General features: G+C 52.2%; 1 long non-coding RNA gene across 1 annotated transcript; it reads left to right on the top strand.

Annotated features, from left to right (window-relative positions):
• Positions 1 to 3,928: 3,928 nt before the first annotated feature.
• LOC103742228 lies at positions 3,929 to 6,720 on the top strand. Its single transcript, XR_607616.2, has 3 exons — positions 3,929 to 3,992; positions 4,797 to 4,922; positions 6,464 to 6,720. It is a non-coding gene; the product is annotated as an uncharacterized LOC103742228 (long non-coding RNA).
• The last annotated feature ends 14,957 nt before the right edge of the window (positions 6,721 to 21,677 follow it).

The following is a 21,677-nucleotide window of genomic DNA, read 5'->3' as shown; positions in this document are numbered from 1 at the left end:
CCTGTGCCCAGCCCTAATCGGGTACATGGGTACGGAGGGTCGCAGAAGCAAAGCCTGCAGGGCAATTCCTATGCAGTGCCTTCTGCAGCTGCTCCACCTCCAGCCTCACTCCACACCTGCCACCAGCAGGGGATCCAAGCATCTGGGCTGAGAAAGTGGGGGCCTGGAAAGTGGGAGCCGTAGGAGTTGGGAGGGGAAAGCAGAGATGAGAACAGGGCAGGGGCGTGACCATGTGACTAGCTCCAACCAATGGGCGTGTGCAGAAGAAACGGCAGTTTGGGGCCGGAGAGACGGCTGAGTTAAGAGCACCTGTTGCTCTTATAGATGACCCAGGTTTGGTTCCCAGCACCCATGTGGCAGCTAACAACTGTCCATAACTCCAAGTCCAGGGAAGTTTGATGCTCTCTTCTGACCTCCACAGGCATTGCATGACACAGGTGCGCCTACATACATGGAGGCAACACACAATAAAATATTACAATAAAATATTGTAAAAAGAGAAGCAATGGCCGTTTGGAATTGGGTCTCATTCTCACTTATTCTCACAGTGACAGACACCGGTGACAGCTCATGACCAGCAAGGGCTCAGAGTACACAGCTGCCCTGGCAGCGCCGTGTCAACAGCAACGAAACCTGTCCTCAATGCTGTATGGCTGAGCTAGTGAACAGCTTAAGAGCTGAACTCCAACCCCAGATCACACATGCTGCCATCTCAAACCTAATTGGGAGCCAGGATTCTTAAAGTACTGGGGTCAGTTGAAGTTACTGGGGTAGGTCCCAATCTACTCCGACTATTGTCCTTACAGGAAGAGGTTAGGACACAGACACTCATAGAGGGATGACCACGTGAAGACATGGGGAGAAGAGGACCACCTACAAGGCAAGGAGAGGCCTCTGGGGTGGGGGCGGCCATGAGGCTGTACTCAGGTATAGAGTCTCTGAATTTTAAGAAAATATACGCTGCTATTTGAGCCCTGCAGCTAGCTTAGTGCAGCCACCTGAGGGGATCTGGGCCTGGGTTAAGACCAGAGACTAGGGCTGGAGAGATGGAACAGCAGTTAAGAACACTGACTGCTTTGCAGTGGATCTGGGTTCGATTCCCACCACCCACATGGTGGCTAACAACCATCTATAGTTCCAGTTCCAGGGGATCTGATTCCTTCTTCTGACCTCCATGGGCACCGCATGACACAGGTGCACTTACATACATGCAGGCAATATACTCATACACATAAAATAATTAATGATAATAATAATAATAATAACAACAGGGGAGGTCTTGGGAAGCAAGGCAGGAGGGTCCCAGCTTTCCTCCTTGGAGTTTTGGGTGCAGCCCTACTAGGCTTATATCTTAGGAGCCGTGTGGTTCCAGTTTGGTCTCATGTCCTACTCCAGTCACACGCTGCCTCCAAGATGTAGCTGGAAACAGGTTTTCCAATGGTCAGAGCCCACAGCAAAGCCACTGCTGTACCTAGTGGAGTCCAGTTATACACAGAGCTGGTACTCACTGGCATGAAGCTATGGGTCATGGCCTGCCCACCTCACCCACAGGGCAGACACCAGGCCTCACAGTATGTCAGAAGCCATGGCTCACCTCAGGGACTCAGCAAGCGTGTGTTGCTAGGTGACACAGCTAGGTCGGGGCTTCCTCCAGCCCCCATTCCATCCAGGCTTCTGAGAATAATAGAGTGGGGTCTCCTCCACCCTCCAAGCATGGGAGGTAGCCAGGAGCCACACTCAGGGGAGGAGTCCTGACAGAATAAGTCCAAGGTACTAGTGCAAGGCCTGGGGACTAATTCAAGCTCTGTGAAGGCCAGGAGCTCAGGCACCCTGGAGCCCAGTGGAGGAAGCAGGAAGCCAGGGTGGCCGACCTGGCTCCCGTGGGTGTTACCAATGTTGTCTGGGAGTAGCGAGAATCTGCTTGCCTCTGAAGAAACCCCATAACCTTGGCCCCTGCAGAGGAGGGCTTGGTGGGCTTTGCTCTCTCAGACTGCAGGGTACAGAGGAAAGCCTGGGGGGAGGGAGGCAACCAGGCTGCTCTGTCCACAACTCTAGATGGTGATCTGAGAATCCTCCATGCCACCCAAGGTGGGCACCAGAGCTGCTGTGCACAGAGCTGGGAATGGGAGGGAGGGGTCACGGTTCTTCAGACTGTGGGAAGAACTCAGGGTTTCACAGTTCTGTGTGATGAATGAAGAGTCCCAGGCAAGGCTGGTGGGAGTTCCCAGGCACCAACACTGGCGCAGAAGTGGCTGACTTACGGGAGTCCCACGGCCCCTTTCATGGTGCTGTGATGTTGCTGTCACTCAGGGGACCATTCTCTCTAAGCCCAGCTCAAGCCCTCCACTCCCAGCTTGCAAAGGCTCTTTCAAGCTCTCCTTTGAAAGGCCTGCTCATCACGCCCCATGAGGTGCCTGTCTTTTGAGGATCTGCCGAAAGAAAGAAAAGTAGGTGGAGAGTGCCCTGCAGGCACTCCATCAGGGGAGGGGGTGGCGTGAACAAGCCAAGCCTGTTTTGCTTCTGCTCTCCAAGTGGCTCTGGCTCATCAAGTCGGAGAGTGGAAGCTCCTTCTGGGCTTGTAGCTTTCTGTTCTGTTTTTTTTTGTACTCTTAGTGAGAGTTCTTGTTAAGAGCATTTTGTGGGAAGCTCGAGATCCAAGGCTGCCTCATTTCCCAGCTGCCCAGGTACCCTGGACAGTCAAGGACACAGCTGTTTCCTCACGGCACTGTGGGTCCCTGTTGCCCATCCTGCATCTGCCTTTGTCAGAATAGAAATGCCTGGTCCCGCCACCTGATGTTTATCGGCTCGATGGTTCCGCATGGAGGAAAACTGCAAGGGGGACCATGAAGGGTTTCACTATCAGGCCTCCCAGGAGCCCTGAGGAAAATTCAACCATCCCTTGTAATTCATTTGCACATTGTCATCGATACATATGTGACCAAGACACACGGGGCGGACCGGCCTTTGGGAAAAGGGGGCAAATGCTCTCAAGTAGAAGTGGAGACCTCAGGGAGCCAGAAGTTTCCTGAAACTCCCCAGCTGCACACAGGCAGAAGGGAGCCACCGGGCCGTTCCAGAGAAGGCTGGTGGCCATGCAGCCTCCTAGAAGGGCCCCAGCCAGAGCGCTCTGAGTGGCTTCTGGGGCCCCTTAGAAGATCATTCCCTCATTCACTTATTCATATGCCTGAGTACTGAGCCCTGCTCTCAGGAGCACATAGTGGGTCAGCAGTCAAGGGCTCCCTGTGGGTCATGTGACCTCTTCTGTGGAGCTAGTTGGCAACACCCAGCCTGACTGGTTCTCATCACATGACTATACCTCCCCATGAGCACTGATGGTGCCAGTCAGCATCCCCATCCCTACACCACATGTGGCAAAGATGACCCCAGACAGTGTGTGTGTACTTGTGTGTGTCAAAAGACATGGATGCATGCACGTAAACCAGCTTTGGACTCAGATATTTAAGTTATAATTGGTTTCCTAATGGAATTCTCATGAAGTTTTGTTGTTACCTGCAGTGTGCTTAGGCTTTTTCGTGACCTAGGCAAGGTGGGACATCAGAAGGTAAAGGTCCAGCCTGGGTCTGTGTGGACTGTCACGGCCCATGAGCCCCCTCTCCAGTCCCTCTTCCTGACAGTAATTAAGTCTGACGCATTTGAGGTGTTGCTCTAATTGGTTTCCTAATGGAATTCTCATGAAGTTTTGTTGTTACCTGCAGTGTGCTTAGGCTTTTTCGTGACCTAGGCAAGGTGGGACATCAGAAGGTAAAGGTCCAGCCTGGGTCTGTGTGGACTGTCACGGCCCATGAGCTCCCTCTCCAGTCCCTCTTCCCGACAGTAATTAAGTCTGACGCATTTGAGGTGTTGCTTCTCTGCTACACCGACAGACACGTGGTCCCTTTCTGCCTCTGCCACCAGGAGGAGCAGTTTTCTCAGTTGAGCCCTATCTCTCCTGCTTCTGAGTCAGTGGGGAGATGCTGGAACGTGGCAGGGAGGTAGGTGTACAGGAGAACTGGGGCCTGGGGATTCAGGGGTTTGGCGGTGGAGGGCCACGACATCCCTGAAAACACAGGGCATGAGGTAACAGATGCTCAGAGTCCTCCCTGGCCATCCCGTTCTCTGCTCGGGCAACAGCGTCTGGCCTGGGGGGACCTTGGTGGCTTGCTGGGAAGCCAGTGTGATTTTCACAGGCCTGGCTGGAAAACAGAGATCGCTGTGCCTTCTCCTGGGACCACATGACATGGAAACAGTGCATAGACTGGCGGGGGGCGGGGGTGGTCCTCTAGGACAGAAGTGTGGGATGGTTGTGAGAACCACACTCTTCCCACAGCTCTGACTGTCCTGCTTCCTACCTTAACACTCAGAAAGTTTCTAACACAGTCAGGCACTGGGAGTGGCAGTGGCCGGTGCTGGGGAGCTCACAGGGTCAGAAGTGTGGGATGGTTGTGAGAACCACACTCTTCCCACAGCTCTGACTGCCCTGCTTCCCACCTTAACACTCAGAAAGTTTCTAACACAGTCAGGCACTGGGAATGGCAGTGGCCGGTGCTGGGGAGCTCACAGGGCTTCAGGACCACACCCCTGTGGCGGGCACAGTCTGCAGGGCTGGCCACACAGGCCTTGGCATGGCTTACGGCTGTGTTGCTATGGTCTTGAAATTCTTTACATGACCCGATCAGGGAGCTGCCCTGGCCCCACAGATTGTGTCATCGCTTATGACTTCTCATGGATAACTCTGTTCTGAAAACATTCTCCTTAAAAGGCTTCCTGCACAACTACATATCGATTTTTTCCCCAAGTCTGGTTAGGACCATGGCTTGCTGCTGCCTTGGCAGGTGGCCTGCGCCTCTCGGGAACTGAGCCCTTCCTCACTTCCTGGGCTGCAGAGGGATCTGCACACACAGGCGGAGAATGAATGATATCAGGTATGATGCTCATGGGTTGATTAGTCACAAGTTCATTGAGATAAGTTTTTAAAATTTTATTATTTTCATTTTATGTGTATGAGTGTGTTGCCTGCACGTAGGTAGGTGCACCTGTGTTGTACAGTGCCCGTGAAGGTAGAAAAGAGGGTGTCAGATCCCCTGGAACTGGAGTTATGGATGAATGTTAGCTGCTCTTAACTGCTGAGCCATCTCTTCAGACCCAAGGTGTCTTATTTATGGGGACTGTATGGGTGATTACACATTAATATGGCCCTGAAGTTAGAACGAGATGCATACATAATTTCACATTAGAAACTCCCAAGTTTAGGGCCTGGAGTGAGATACTGGTATTGCTGGGCAGGTTGCTGATTTCACAGAGGATGGTAGATTGACTCTGCAGGGGGCAGTCATACTGGCAAGCTATTCCAAGGCCTGTGTGGCCAGCCCTGCAACTGTGCCCACCACAGGGGTGTGGCCCTGAAACCATCCGAGTTCCACTCTTCCCTCCCACCGAGTTACTCTATTTCACTAAATGGTGTATGTCTGGTCACACAATAGATATATCTTTAATGTACACCATACGCACAGGACAAGAATATTCATGTTGAAAATAGCTGAACAAGGTTAAAGCGTTAGCGTGTTATGTAATATTATAGGAAAATGTACTTGCTTTTATGTAGGAGGATGATAACTTATTCTTTTCTGGAAGATTCCCTGGGGTGTCTCCCTGGCCAGCCCCTCCCCTGCCCAAGCTGACTGAGCTCACCACCATGGGGCTACTGTGCACCCAGGGAAACTGCTAACCAGCTAGTGGAGGGAATGCTTCATTGGACCATACCTCTGGGCCTCTGCTGCCTCATCTGGGAAATGGCAACCATGGGAGTTGCCTAGCCTGCTTGGCAGGGCATAACCATGGTGAAGGCTAAGGTGGCATCAGCTACCCCTGCCCCTTGGGGGAAAGGGTAGGCCCAGAGACAAGACACGAATGAGGCTGTGATGGTCGAGGACTCGACGGTGTCTAACCATTTGACAGTGCAATGTTACGTCATCATCTACAGCCGTGCTGGGCCTCATTCTTGGCTATTGGGGATGCATGTTGGTCACAGGCCACCGGCTGGGCCTGAAATGGAGCTAGAGTTTCCTCTACCTGATTTTCCCTTAAAGAAGGTGGCCAGCTTTTGGAAGGACCCAAGATGGCCCATGGTCTTTGCTGCTGTCACTCTAGAGGCTGAGAGCAGGGGGCATCCCTGCACTCGAGACCCTGGGGTTGACCCCTGATGGCATGAATTTAGGGAAGGACCTCAAAAGAAATGGTGTCCAACCAGAAGGAAGGGTGAGAGCATGGCAGGCAGACGGCGGCCTTCATGTCCCGCTGGCTTGGGAGCTTCTCTAGACTGTTGGTCCCTGGTCAAGGCTGTGAGCCTGTGACTATTTTCCCAGGCTTAAGGAATTAATTAAACATGGATGTACAGAGCATGCCGTACATAGTCATAGGAACCAAGTAACTAGTTTTTTGTTTTTTTGTCTCTTCTGTTTACTAGCCTCCCACCTCACGGTTTTATTCCAGCCCCTGCTACTACCCCAGATCCACAGAAACATCCACGGGAAACAGAAGAAGAAAAAAATGGAACAATCTTGATTCTATTTTAAACCACAAAGTAGTATTTCCATAGCAGAAAGCAAATAGAATTTTACATAATGCACAGAATGAATGCCTCCGAAAATCAATATTTCCAGCTGGATGTACAAATTAAATGATAATATTGAAGAGTGAGATTAAAACAATGATTTAAGATAGAAATTGAGTTATGCCACCTCATGCCTGCCTACTGCTGAATATGTTAATAGAACAGATTGGCCAGCACTTAGTCCATCTACCTCCTTAAACAGAAGGAGGAGGGATTCTTGTCAGAAGGCTGTGGGAATGATCAGGGACACCTCCCAAGGTACTCTGCTTCGCACAGCAAAGGCTCATGCTGGCCTCAGAGACGCCTGCTCAGTGGTGTGTCGTGACATGGCAGTGTTAATGGCTAGTGTGGGGAGCTTCCCGAGGACAGGTGGGCAGCTGGCAAGACCTCTTCTACAGGCAGGCAGTGGGGACAGCGCTGATCGGGGCCATGACACTGAGCACAAATCCTCTTAAATAGCCTGACCCCTCTTAGGCCACTTATATCTTTCTATGCCCTGGGGGAAAGGGGCACAGGACACTCAGTCAGGGGAAGTACATCAGGTTCAGTCTGCAAATGGTCTCTGGGGTACGGTGTGTCCATTCTGGGTGGCCTGACTGAAAGGGCTTATCAGTATTGGGGAGTGGACATTTCCCCTTGGCCACTGTGGGTGAAGGCTCCAGGCCACCCAGATGCAGACCTGTCCTTCACCACCTGGCCCTGCTGGCCCTTGGCTGGTCTGTATGTCCTGCTGTGCCATTGCTATCTCCCATCTTGCACCCTAGTATCCTATGCCCCCTCGTCCCTGAGCCTTAAGACTTCTGGGCCATCTCTACCTGTGATGCACTCCTCAGGCAGTGTCTGGTGAGAAGGAGGCCATGTGGGAGGACTTGAGGGAGGACCTAACCCTAGAGAAAAAAGGCCATCCAGGCTGGTACATCAGTCCCAGTTTCCGGAGACCCGATGCAAAGAACTCAGTTGATTTCTGACCTGTCGGGCTGTAGGTGACACAGGAATGTATTGTCTGTGCTGTTTGTGATGTGTCAGAAAGCTAGGCTGGGTATACTTCATACCTGCTAAAACCAGCAAGGGATACAAAGGACACTCACTGTTGCTCCATGCAGGCCACAAGCAGAGGACCCTTTCCTGCCCCCTCACGGCCTGCTGAGCTCCTTCCCCCAGGTTCCCTGGCTTGCTTGAGTCTTGCTTCTGGCTGGCAACAGCTTCTATGTGAATATTTCTCTGTGCTTTGTACATGTTTTTCCTGCTTATATCTTCTGCCTTCCTGGCCGTCTTCTTTTTCTTGGTGACTCCTTGTTGGCCTGAAGCAGGAGGCAGACCCTCCTACCGACCCACTGGGTGACATGTGGAGGTTAAACTTGTGGGTCTCAGGGATGAAGCAGCAGTCACTCTCCCTTTAACCTCTGTTAAGATGGTTGTTTCTTTGTCTCGGAGCCCAGGGTCCACTGGGCAGCTCAGATGGGCTGTCCTTCATGTGTAGGGACCCAGGGGGATAGAGAAGCAGGTTTGGTACAGTCCTGCCTAGAGGTGGGAGCAGAGAGGGAGCCCATCATACTCAGGTGTTTGTAGAACTGGGCCTAGAAAGCAGGATTTAGACAACGCTTCCCATGTGGAGCTCTCTGCTGAGGTCCCGGGATGGTGGAGTGTGTCCCTGCCTGGTCACAGGACAGAGGGTAATGGTCTGTCAGGTCCCACTAGCACTAATAAGTGCTATAGGGAGAGGCTGGCCACAGCCTCGGGGCTATGGTAGATGTCACCTCTGTGAGAGAGTTGATACTTGTCACAGCTGAAGTCCCCACCCAGGGCCAAAACCTCCTGGAGTTTCCACAAGTGAGCAGTGCACACGTAAGAACAAACTTTAATATCCTGGCTAATCCTCACTTTGCTCATAAGAAGCATTATCTAAATCCTGCTTTGAAAACTGTTCTTCGCCAGGCAGGGTAGAAACCACTTTCCACATCCAGCCTCTGTGTTTGACAGCCATCACCCAAGGGTCCTGCATATACAATGGCCCCTTCCTGACCTCTTCAGCCCTGTCACACTCCCCACAGCTGGGACTCTGTCAGTGCCTTAGACACACTTAGACACACACACACACACACACACACACACACACACACACACACACACACACATTTATACCAAAAAAATTACTTTACCAACCAATCACAACACACCATCATGAACAAGACATTTTAGAACTTTCTTATGAATTCAAGCAATCTTTTAAATAACACCAAGGGAAGTCCTGGGGTATCCCCACTTTACAGATATTTAGGAGGTGGGTCTGGGTGAGTTTGGGGCCTAAACTGCATGAGCTATGCAGTCATGTTCTCCCCGCAGAAGCAGCTGTCGATTCAAGAGTGGCCAGCTCTGTTCTCCCTCACATGTGGGGGCCTAGAAACGAGCCATGGGCAGGAGACTCACTGTGCTGACAAATGGCAGGGTGAGCTTTACTTGTGCAAATGCCCACTCAGCACGCCTTATGTGGCAGGTAGGTAGGGTTAGATTGGCAGGAAAGGAAACTTAGGTCACAGGATGCATCCCTGGTGGTGGAGCAGAGGGCAGTGGGTCCTCAAGGACCCCTGGCTCTGGTGGTCTCCTTTGTCAGAACAGAGCCATCCACTTCCAGATATCCCAGGAGCCTCTAACGAGCCAAACAAAACATCTATTTAATCCACCTGCTCTGACCTCCTTGCCATCCCCTGGGTCATTCTGTCTTGTCCTGGAGCTTGTCTAGCTCTTATGGACCTTTCTGGAAATGTCTGAGAGGGGTTACTGATCAGGACACAGTGTGAAGGTTCTAGCTGATCAGTTACCGCTTCCCTGCGCCACAGTGCGACAGAGTCACATGTGACTTTTAATCCATAACAAAGGTCCCCGAGCTTCATGAAAGTAAGATCTTGAGGTAGAGCCATTTTGAAGTGATGTTCACTCAACCAAGATAGAAAAGAATGCTTACAGCAAATACCTCACATCGTCAAAAACTGTTAAAAATCAGAAGTCTTGAAAACATGCTTCCAATTCTCAAATCAGGCTATGGGTTTCCTGTGGATCACAGCCATGTCATGCTGCAAATATGTATGAAATTATGAACACCAATATCCACCTTGGGATTGTGCAATAAGCAGAATTTATTTAAGCACTTGCAAAGTGCCTGCAGGAGGATTCGTCTTTGATCCAGATTTAATACAGGTTACATGATCGTAATGAGATGTAGTAAAAGAGCCACACCTGAACGGTCCAGTTTGCAGCCAGTTGTATTATGAGCGCCCATTGATTATAACCTACTAGATATTTAAACCAGATGTGAATGACACCACATGCACTAGAGACAAAACAAGAGTGATGGTCCATGCACGCTGCCCAACACCCAGGCCCTCCAGGTTTCTGAAGTTCACGTGATTTTGGCAGGTTAGGTGCCAAACTCTGGGTCTCGAGAGAGAGGAATGGCTCAACGTGGAGCGGCAGTGGTATGGCTAGGTTCCCACGCCCACTTATTCAAAAGCTAAAGTCCTTGTGATTATATCTTTATTAAGAATACACTACTTGGGGCTGGAGAGATGGTTCAGCAGTTAAGGCACTTACTGCTCTTGCAGAGTACCTGGATTTGATTCCCAGCACCTACATGATGGCTCACAACCATCCATAACTCCAGTTCCAAGAGATCCAATACCCTCTTCTGGTTTCCGAGGGCACCAGACACATATGTGGTGCATGTACATACATGCAAGCAAAGCACTCTTACACATAAAATAAAAATGAATAAATATTTATAAAAGAATAGACCATGCCTAGGCTAAGAGGGACTGAGCAATTCAGCAGGAATGCTCCAGCCAGCGTCAGGGATCTTCCCAAAGCCCAGCTCCATCCTTCAGTGGGCACTCTGCCTGAGCTGCATGCAGGCTCAGCACCAGGCCCAGGACCAGGGGAGCATCGACTCTGTAGTTGGAAGTAGGATCCAGGCAGAGCGGTGAGGACAGTGCTGTACGCTCAGGGCCCGGTCATGCTCCTGCCTTTGCAGATGCATCTAGGTGCTCTGAGAGCCCTGGTTCCACCTGGGCTCCCGTGGCCTTGAGGGTCTCTCTTCCCCACAGGGGCCTTCACAGTTTCAGTTTATTTTCTTATTTCCACCTTTGACACAGGGTCTGATGTTACTCTGACCACATAGCTCAGAACGTCCTTGAACGACTGATCTTCCTGCTTCCATCTCCGAAGTTCCAGGATTACAGATGTGTATCAGTACACCTGGTTTATGTAGTGCTGGGGACCAGACCCAGGGTTTCATGTAGGTTAGGCAGGCACTCTACCAACTGAGTTGCATCCCCAGCCCCAATTTTTTAAAAAAAAATGTGGGACTGGAGACTCGGCTCAGCAGTTAAGAGCACTGGCTGCTCTTCTAGAGGACCTGGGTTTGATTCCCAGCACCCACATGGTGGCTGGACACTCTAGACCGTCTAGAATGTCTGACAGCCTCACAGGCAGACTATCACAGTGCTATATGATAGAGGAAAAATAAAATGAGGTAAGGGAAGGGGGGATCTAAGGAGTCAGGAGCTGGGCAGTGGGCTCTCTCCTGCCTGGCTCCGTGACCAGAATGAAATGTGACGTCATAGGGACACAGTACTCAGCAGCCAGACAAGGAGTGGAAGCTTCAGTGTGGGCAGAATCCAGTGACCAGAGGCTCAGCAGGCCCCACTCAGTGAGGATGCCCTCAAGGCCCCCTTCCTGTCCTGTCACAGGATCAGGAAGACCTCAGTGGGGGCTGAACAGGGGCTTTGGGACAGTGCAGGTGCTCTGTCCATCACTGTCCGGATCCCTGCTGGAGAGGGGATCAGTCTTATTTGGAAAAACAGAGTGGTCACTTCTGCACAGAGATGCTAACAAGAAAGGTTCCAGGTGTTTGGCCACTGGGTGCTTGCTTCTATGTCCTCCTGGAAGCTAGGAGGGCCGTGACGCAGAAGCAGGGGATGTCTGTCTTCTTTTCATGTGCTGCCTGTCTATGAGAAGCTGTGTGATGTCAGCCCGTGTTCCCAAAGGTCTAGGAAGGCCATAAGGACAGAGGATCATGAGGATCTGGGGTGAGTTTCCCACATGCTGTCACCCCTAGTCTTGGTGACAGAGTGCCCGACAAATCAAACTTGAATCAATTTTCAGGGGGCTTTCTGAAAGAACATAATTAGATTAGAACGTTACATTTGTTAATTTTTTGGGTTGCTCATTAAAATTGACATGTCATTTGATTTTGACAGAAACCTTTTTATCTTGCTGCAAGGCGGGAGGATTAAAAAATAAAGCTATATTTAGGAAGCTCTGAAATGTGACAACCGTAATAATGAAAGTGAAACCGCTCCCCGTCATTCACAGCCCAGAGTCAGGGCTCCAGATCAGAAACCCAACTGGGCCACCATCCTTGCTAAACCTAAAAAAAATGGTCCATCCTTAGAGGTGAACCCCGACTCTGGTGAGGTGCCTGGCACACACCTGGGTGAGTTGGTATCTTAAGAACCCCAGGAAAGCTGGCCAAGGGGCAGCTGTTTATAGAAGGGCTTTGCTGCCCTGTTGGCAAAGTCCTTGAGATCCTTGCTAATGCAGATGCTAAGCCTACAAGGAGTTCAGGAATGTTCTTGCTTCTGCCCCTCTGGCAGAAGGGTCACACAAGTCTTTGGGGAAGCAGGGCTGGGGGCCAAGCTCCTCTCTATGCTAGCCACATGTTCACAGGCCAAAAGCACAGTCCTTGGGCCTTCAGGTCCTTTTCTGTGACATGGAGATAGAGGAAGTACCGCCTTCCTGCAGAGCCACCTCCTTGAGCGGCACACGAAGTCCTCCCACCGAAGGGCCAGCAGGAGCAGTCAGGTTGCTTCAAACTAGATAACTAAGACAGGTAAGGCAGGCCCTGCCTGAGCTGTGGTCAGGAGACCCGTGTTGTCTGTCTTCTACCTCAAAGTTGGTTGATGAGACCCAAGGAAGGGGAAAGATATGAGCCTTGGTCCCTGAAGGGGTCAGGGGCAGAACAGGGTCTGCCACACAGAGAGACCTGCAGAAACCTTGGGTCCGTGGTTCTCTGCTGAAGTGGCTGATCAGACCATTGACGTGGAGTCTCGGGGAGTGGATCCAGTGTGGGCCACACAGCGGTCACTGAGCTGGCCTTTGCCCCTTGCTTTTTCTCTTGGTATTAGAAAGCTGTGGCCTCTGCAGGCCAAGGGCTTTCACAGAAGAGGATCTGGGATGTGAATGGAACCTTCCTGGGGCTGGGGCTGTGTCTGAGTACCTTGGGCTTGAGTGCTATGCCCTGCACAGTGTAGCATGGAACAGAACAAAAACCGAAGCCCAGCTTCCCCCAAGCCCTGCAGGTCTTCATCCCGCCCTGCTGAGTCCCATGAAGGAAATGTCCAACACTACAGCCTTCCTCTGCCAGCCTGGGGCTGACTTAAACTGTCCGGGAAGGACTGAGCGAACGAGCATCGGGAGGGACGGGTTCACACCCTGCTGTTGCTGGTACAGGGGCCTCCTGAGCTTAGGAACATTGGAATTCTCTCTTGGGGATGATGTGGCTGAGTCTGGTTGACCCAGCAGCTGGAGCTAGCTCTATGTGTGGTCACTCCCACATGTGTGCTGACCTCCGTGGTGGGAAGTGGACCAGGCTTTCAGGTCGATGCTGGAGGTGGGGAGGCAAAGGACAAAGAAAGAGGAACCACAGTTCTACATGAGATTCTAACTGCATTATTTTGAAATTTTCTGTTAAAAGGCTGATTGGGAAGCCCACCACAAGGGTTTTATCTAACGCAGACATATCCCGCTTCCGACCCGCAGGCTTACTTAAACGTTATGAGATTTTACTTTTCACAGTGATTTTGGTAACTTGATTACGTGGTTCTAGAGTTTGAACTTGGTAAATGAAAACAGCATTGCAATGTCAAAAGGTTGGATGCGTCTGATAAGGGAATGAAAAGTTACAACATCTTTTTTAAAAACATCTCGTTCGAAACCCTGTCTGAGTCCTGGAGGTGGCACCATCCGTACGGGGAGCTCCTGCTAACTAACAAGGACACATCATCAACCGAAGGGCAACCTGGGGCGGCCGCTGACTCGTGTCAACCTGACTCAGACTGCATCGGTCTTTGCATCTCTTTTTAGATGGATATATCTCATTAATCCATACTGGAGATAACAAGCCTCTTCTAGCTGGCTGCATCAACGGGGGAAAGCACCATGGCTACCATAAGCCTCGAAGCTCAACAGACCCATCTATGCCGTAGCTTTAATGAAACAGCACCGCGAAAATGCAGGTGATAGACTGATAGGCTGGACTGAGCTTGGGAAAACCCTGGGGTCCATAAGTGGGAAGCACATAATCCCCTTCCCTGTCACTTGGGGAGCAGCTAGCAGACACTCTTCTGGTGAGTTAAGTGTGGCTTCTGCACAGCCAGGGGGTTGGGGGAGAGGGTGGTGGTTTCTGAGACTCAAGGAGGTATATGTCGGCAGCTCTTGGAGCCCAGACAGGCTGTGCCAGCTCTGCTCCCCCTTCCATATGTCATTGCCCTTTTAAGGTAAAGCCTGATTTCCAGAAACTTTGGCTACTGGGTTTATTAGAAGCACGCTTTTCACGTGTTCAAAGGGCGGGGGCCTGTGTCCCGGTGTGCCTCCTCTTGCCCCTCCTGAATCCAGCACTGAGCTTGGTCTGCTGAGGCTCCTGTCCTATCCCTCCTGAGGCAAGGACTGTTCACACAACAGGATTTATAAAAGAAGTAAGAAGAAGAGAGAATTCTGTGTTGCAGTGCATGCATGCAAATCACGTTTATCTGCACGGAAACATGAATATGTGTGTGCACGTGTATGTGTGCATAGCCTACAATGCCTGATATGGAAACCCTCTGATGACCTGCTTCTTAAAGTGGTTGCTCAGGTCACATGGACTGATCCTGACATTCCCTTGGGGGGTCTCAGCTTATGTCTATAGGTGCTCAGCATGCATGCAGTGAGGTGCCCACGAGCCCAGCCACCCTGTCTCTAATACGCTGACTTTACCATGGAGTCCAGGGAGCAGGTGCTGCCTCACTCTGGCCCACAGCACTTGAGGGCTCTTCCCCATGAAAGGAGAAGGGGGACCCTTGGCCTCGGTGTGAGCTGGGATGGGCCTCCAGCCACCAGAGTATATCATTGAAGTGGCAGAACTCAAATCACCTCCAGTCCACTCGCACCAGGACCCAGGGAGTGTGTGGACACTTTGCAGCCGCCCACCGAAGGAGGAGTGGTGGTGGGTCCGGTGACCTCAGACTGATTAAAAAGCCGTGTCTGGATGTGCTTTCTTTCCCACCTCTGATGTTTCGCTTCCTCAGACTCCATAACTTCTGAAAAGGGGACTTGTGGCAGTAGAGCAGGCATTAGCTCCTCTATAGAACAAGGGAGCGGGGCTCACATCTGTGGACGAACCAACTTTGGCTGGTGCTGTGCCTGAGCACCTAACAAACACAGGAAAAGCTGCACCTGCCTATCACCCAGAACCACACACACAGGGCCCAGCCCTGCCCATTCCACAGAGCCACACACAGGATCAACCCGGCCCATTCCACAGAGCCACACACAAGGCCGAGCCCCGCCCATTCCACAGAGCCACACACAGGGCCAAGCCCCCTCCATTCCACAGAGCCACTCACAGGGCCAAGCCCCTTCCATTCCACAGAGCCACACACAGGGCCAAGCCCCTTCCATTCCACAGAGCCATGCACAGGGCCCTGCTTTGCAGGCTGTCCTCAGCAGGCTATTCCCAACAAGACCCCTGTCTCCTGTGCTTCCTGCCTGGGGACATCTGGCCAGGTCTGGAGACACTTTTGGCTGCCACCCTGGGAGCATGGGAAGGGTGGTCTTGTTCCATTGGTGGAGATGCAAAGCTGCCCATTCCACAGAGCCACACACAGGGTCAACCCGGCCCATTCCACAGAGCCACACACAAGGCCGAGCCCCGCCCATTCCACAGAGCCACACACAGGGCCAAGCCCCTTCCATTCCACAGAGCCACTCACAGGATCAACCCCGCCCATTCCACAGAGCCACTCACAGGGCCAAGCCCCTCCAGTTCCACAGAGCCACTCACAGGGCCAAGCCCCTTCCATTCCACAGAGCCACTCACAGGGCCAAGCCCCTTCCATTCCACAGAGCCAAGCACAGTGCCAAGCCCCTCCCGTTCCACAGAGCCACACACAGGGCCAAGCCCCTTCCATTCCACAGAGCCACACACAGGGCCAAGCCCCTTCCATTCCACAGAGCCACTCACACGGCCAAGCCCCTTCCATTCCACAGAGCCACTCACAGGGCCAAGCCCCTTCCATTCCACAGAGCCACTCACACGGCCAAGCCCCTTCCATTCCACAGAGCCACTCACACGGCCAAGCCCCTTCCATTCCACAGAGCCACTCACACGGCCAAGCCCCTTCCATTCCACAGAGCCACTCACACGGCCAAGCCCCTTCCATTCCACAGAGCCACTCACACGGCCAAGCCCCTTCCATTCCACAGAGCCACTCACACGGCCAAGCCCCTTCCATTCCACAGAGCCACTCACACGGCCAAGCCCCTTCCATTCCACAGAGCCACTCACACGGCCAAGCCCCTTCCATTCCACAGAGCCACTCACACGGCCAAGCCCCTTCCATTCCACAGAGCCACTCACAGGGCCAAGCCCCTTCCATTCCACAGAGCCACACACTCGGCCAAGCCCCTCCCATTCCACAGAGCCACACATAGGGCCAAGCCCCCTCCATTCCACAGAGCCACTCACAGGGCCAAGCCCCTCCCATTCCACAGAGCCACACACTGGGCCAAGCCCCTCCCATTCCTCAGAGCCATGCACAGGGCCCTGCTTTGCAGGCTGTCCTCAGCAGGCTATTCCCAACAAGACCCCTGTCTCCTGTGCTTCCTGCCTGGGGACATCTGGCCAGGTCTGGAGACACTTTTGGCTGCCACCCTGGGAGCATGGGAAGGGTGGTCTTGTTCCATTGGTGGAGATGCAAAGCTGCTGAGTGTCCCGGAGCACAGGACACTCCGGCCCTGTCAGGCCCCGGCATCAGCAAGGCCACTGCTGTCTGGTCTTTGACTCCCACAAGCCAAGACCCCTCACCATCATATATTCTCATAAAACTCCCACTACAAACTATTCAGAAGATTATTTTGGGTGTGTGTGTAGAAGGACGGCCAGGGAAGGAGAAGAGAACAGAGAACAAGGGTTCACCTCAGGAAGTTCTTATTAAAGTACAAATCCAGCTTCGCCTTCTGTGGGCCATCTTGTTCTTGTCTCCCCTCACGGACGGCAACAGGCACTCAACCAGCAGCCACACAGCTGTTTCCTGTCCCTCTGCCCCCCATAAAAGGCAGAGATTTAATTAATTTATCAGTGTTTTCTTTTGTTCTAGTTCAAGTTCAATTAGTTCAATTATTAAATGGCGTAATGGAGATGAAAAAGCTTTGAAAAGAGTGTCAAGCATGGCGTACACGCAGAGTGTCACCCTGGAAGCTGAGGGAGGCGACCTGTTCAAACATCACTGTAGTGTTCGCACACGTGAGCAAAGCCGGGGCCACACTGCTCTGCCTTGGTATTTACAACTCGTTGACCAGGGCGTCACTGGCAGCGGGAGGTGAGATGCTGAACATGGACCATCCCCCAGGCCCACAGACAGCCTGTCTCCAAGTTCAAGCCATAGCATCCTTCTCTCTCAACTAGTAATGGAGCTGAATTTGCCAGACAGCACGCTTCTCTCCAGTGGATAATGCAAAGTGACTGGTTTTGTCCCAGTACATGTTGACCAATAACTACTGTGAAGGTTTTACTCCGAATGTCCCCCATAAATTCATGTGTCTGAGCACACGGTCCCCAGATGGCGGCGTTATTTTGGGAGAGTAGGGACCTTATAGGACATGTGGTTTAGTTAGTAGAGGAAAATGGCCTTGAGGGCTGTAACTCCTTCGATCTGGTTTTGGCCTGAACTTCCTGGTCCACCGGGGTATAAGAGGCCGCTGCCTTCAGTTGCCACTGCTATGGACAGAACTGCCCAAGCCGTCACATCTTCCCTGCCAGGATGGAGTAAGCACTCTGAAACCGTGAGTCAAAACAGGTCCCCCTCCCTTAGCTGATTCTGTCGGGAATTCTGTCACAGTGACCAGTAATCAGAATAACTGCTAGCAGTAAATTCTTTTCTCAGTAATAGGCAGTTTGAGGCTGGGGAGATAGCTCAGTCAGTAAAGTGCTTGCCAGGCAAACAGAAGGAAATTCCCCACATCCATCTAAGAAACTGGGTGTAGTGGCCTGTGCCTCTAATCCCAGTGCTGGGGATGTAGAGGCAGGAGGATCCCTGGGTCTTTCTAGTCAGCCAGGAGAGGCAGATGGAAAGGCGGCTTGCTCACAGCACATGTGGTGGGTTCCAGGCTCACTGTGGACCCCCAGCACTCGCCAGTCCCCAAAGGGAGTCTGCTAGAGAGACACGGGTCATAACCTGAGACAGGATGGGAAGGGATGGAACACCAAGAGGGAAACTGAGGCAGCTGCACGTTTGTGATTCGGAGGTGAACAGGACGTAGTTGGGTGCGTGGACCATGTCAGTCAGCCGAGGGGATGAACGTTGGGTGGAAGGCAGAACAAGCAGCCTGTTTGGGCGAGGCAGGAACAGTTGCTGGCTGGGCTGCAGGCCCTGTGTGCCCAGGTGATGTGCCCTGCCCAACAGCCATCATCTTCCTGTGCATCCCCTACTGGTCAAAGCAGAATGTGAAAAGGCCCGGCGCACCTCAGAGGTGTGTATCTGATGGATCAGTTGGCTAAGGTCCCCTGAAAGCAGACAAGGACAGAGAGAGGAGGCTCAGGAGTCCATAATGGGCCATTGGTGCTTGGTGCTCATTAGCAATGCCAGGGCAGGCAGTGGCCTGCGGTGAGGAGGGCAGTTCTCTGTGTGCAGCCTGAGGCCCATGGCTCATCCAGTTCAGGGGGAAAATGAATCAATTAATAAAAACAATTACCTTTTACCCAGTTAAATAAAAGCCACTATAAATGAAGCCACCGTATGTGGCGCGGATTTATGCTAACTCTAACCATTCCTTTCCAAGACGGAATTGTCTTAATGCGATATTAAAAAGATCAAATTAAACTTTAATAAATGCGATACTTGGTGTCAGAGACAGCTCTGTGGCCCTCTCCAATCTTCAGTGTTCTTGAATGAGTCTGCCTGCTCTTACTTTTCTGCTATGGAGGGGCAGGATGGGGTTTCCTGGTGGAATCCGTGCCTAGGCTCTATGGCCCCTCACACCCAGGCCCTTCCCACTCTCATACCGTCTCTGGAGCCCCTCCCCCAGGGTAACTTCTTCTCCCTGGTTGGTCTATGACTTAGGGGGCACTTCTTCAGGCCGGGGTACAGGACAGCACAGCTACAAGCAGTACGGGGCAGGGCACAGCCATGCTTGGTCCCCACTTCCTGGGGACATAGAGGATGAGGTGGTGCGTGGAAATCAGGCAAGCTGAATTGAGAACCCAAGTTTCCATGAACACTAGTGGGATTCGGGGAGAGCCCCAGAATCCCCAGGCCCTTCCCACTTGCCACAGCCTTGAAGCAGCTAAGCAAGGCCTGTGTGGGCCTTCAGAAGTGGATTAATGAACAGTCTGATCTTAGTCGGCTCCACAGAGATCAGAGCTCACCTCTGGCAAGAGGAGAAAGTTGTGGACAAACTGTGGGGCTTGCAGACACTGGGGAGAGGCGCTGGAAGTGGTATGTCTACCATCCCATGGCTCCGCCGTTCCCAGCAGTGAAATGGGATCTGCCCCTCTACCCAATGTGTTTAATTTTCCATGCCTCGGCTTCCCCCTCTGTAAAACGGGATAACTCTCAAAGGAATGGGAATACGATCCTGTATATGCTTGGTTGTCACCGTCATGTCTGCGGGGGACTCAACACCTTTGAGCAAAGGGTGGTGACAGGGGCCTGGTGCTAACCTATCACTATGTCACTGTCCCCTCAGCTCACTGACCTTTCTTGCCAAACATGTCTGCCAGGGCTGGGGTGTGACTCAGTGGCAGACTGCTTGCCTAACATGCACCTCAACACTAGACCTGTGCGCAGGCACACACACACACACACACATACCCTCTAAATGTGTTTCCCATGTTGTCCATCTTCCAGAACATGGCGTGTTCTCTGGCTGTTGGTTTGTTTCTATAGAGGCATCCACAGCAACTACAGCATGGGGCCCTGGGCTGGGGACCACCAGCCTCATAGACACTAGAATCTGGAGGACACAGAGGTACACTGAGGCAGTCACCATCACAGTCCCCACAGTGTGGTGAAAGCGGGTGAGAGCGGGCCCTTCATGAATCAGACATCAGCCTCCAGGAGAGTGTTCCCCGATCAAAGTAGCCCCAGATGTTGGGGGTACAGGTGCTCTGAGGTTCAGAGGCCTGGCTGAATACCTATGACTCATTTCTCCTCGCCTTTCAGGGTCCAACAGCCCCTCAGAGCTGAGTCTTGTCTCCAGTCCCTGCCGTCGCATGCTTTCCTCATGTTTTTGCACCCTGGCAGCTCCTTCAAGCCAAAGCTTTCCCAGAGCAGTGAGGAACTGTTAAGCCTTCTGGTCAGGTGTGTGTGATGGAGGCAAAGGAACCAGGACAGCACTATTTCATGGGGCTGCCTTGACGATTCAGAAGAAGATGCCCAGTCACCCTGCCACAGCCAGTGTTGGACAGGAGGAAGGTCCTTTCATTCTGCGCTAAGCAGTCACAACTCATTTCTCACTCAAGTCACTGTGGTCAGCTCCACAGTCTCTGAGGAACCCGGAGGCTCAACAACTTCCGTGAGGTCACATGGTATTGAGATGGACCTACAGCTTGTACCCAGAGATGAGGATCTGGAGCCTAGGTTACCCACCTTGAGGCTGCTCTGCCTCTTGGGAGTACTACCTCTACATCAAGAGGTGTTCCCCACAACCAGGCTCTCTGCAAGCAGTTCCTCAAAGCTGGCTCTTCCCAATATTCGACCTTTCCATCCAAAGATGGAGTCTAGTTGGGCAGAGTCAGTGTCTCCGCTGATGTGGCAGCTGCAGACTAATTCCCAAAGATGCTCGGCAGAAACACACAGGTGGGTCTGTGTGTAGACATGCTCGTCTTAAAGTCAGTGTTCAGAAACTCAGAAACTGATGGCCTGCTCTCTGCAAACCCACCAGCTGTGTGTTCAGCATTTGTGCGTTCTCCAGTGTATGATACAACCCAGTAAGTTAAACAGTAAGTAAGAAGTTCCGAAGAAGGCACCCTGGAGGGATTGAAAACAGGGAGCTCTGTGTTCTGGCCAAGGTCCTCTAGACAAGGGGGCCCACACCACCAGGGTGTGGGCAGCCCCATGGACAGCTGCTCTCTCAGTTGTCCTAACGGGAGCTGAGCTAGGGGAGCCCATGCTCTGACCAGGAAACAGTGCCTATGAACTGGGTGAAGCCGTACTCTGGAAACAGCACCTGTAAGCTGAGTTGTGCTTGCTCTGACCAGGAAACCATGGAATAAGCCAAGCGGAGCCCGTGCTCTGGGAACAGTGCTATGAGCCAAGCCGGGCCTGTGCTCTGACGGGGAACAGAGCCTGTGAGCTAAGAGGTGGGAACCCTGCCTATGTACTGACAGGAGCCTACACTCTGACCTGGGGAAAAAATTCCCTGCCTGGCTATTTTTAGTGACACCTCTGGAGCTAGGCCACATTTGATATTCAGACCCAGCCAAAGTGGGCATCCTGGGCTCTCCCAGGGTCTGGGATTTTGCTCTAAAACAGCTCAGCTTCTGAACTTTCTGCCAAATGACCTTGAAAATTATTCTCCATGATGAAGAGTACAGGCTAGAGGGGGTTGTTTCAAGGGTGGGGTGGTAAGGATACAGCTCTGCCATCTGTGCCCGAGATGTGGGATCCTGGCTGGGCCTCTGGGCCTCAGCTTCCCAGTCTATAAGTGGAGACTGACATCGTGTCTGGTTTTACGTCAAAGATGAGCACTGGCCTTGTGCAGGGAGCCACACAGCATGTCAGCCTCAGCTTCTGACTCCTGGCCATGGAAGAGACCA

Source organism: Nannospalax galili, unplaced genomic scaffold (genome assembly GCF_000622305.1).
Source record: "Nannospalax galili isolate Female #2095 unplaced genomic scaffold, S.galili_v1.0 scaffold160, whole genome shotgun sequence".
In the NCBI taxonomy this organism is placed as follows: domain Eukaryota; kingdom Metazoa; phylum Chordata; class Mammalia; order Rodentia; family Spalacidae; genus Nannospalax; species Nannospalax galili.
Note: the sequence above shows the minus strand (reverse complement) of the source record. Positions and strands in the feature narration are given on the sequence as shown.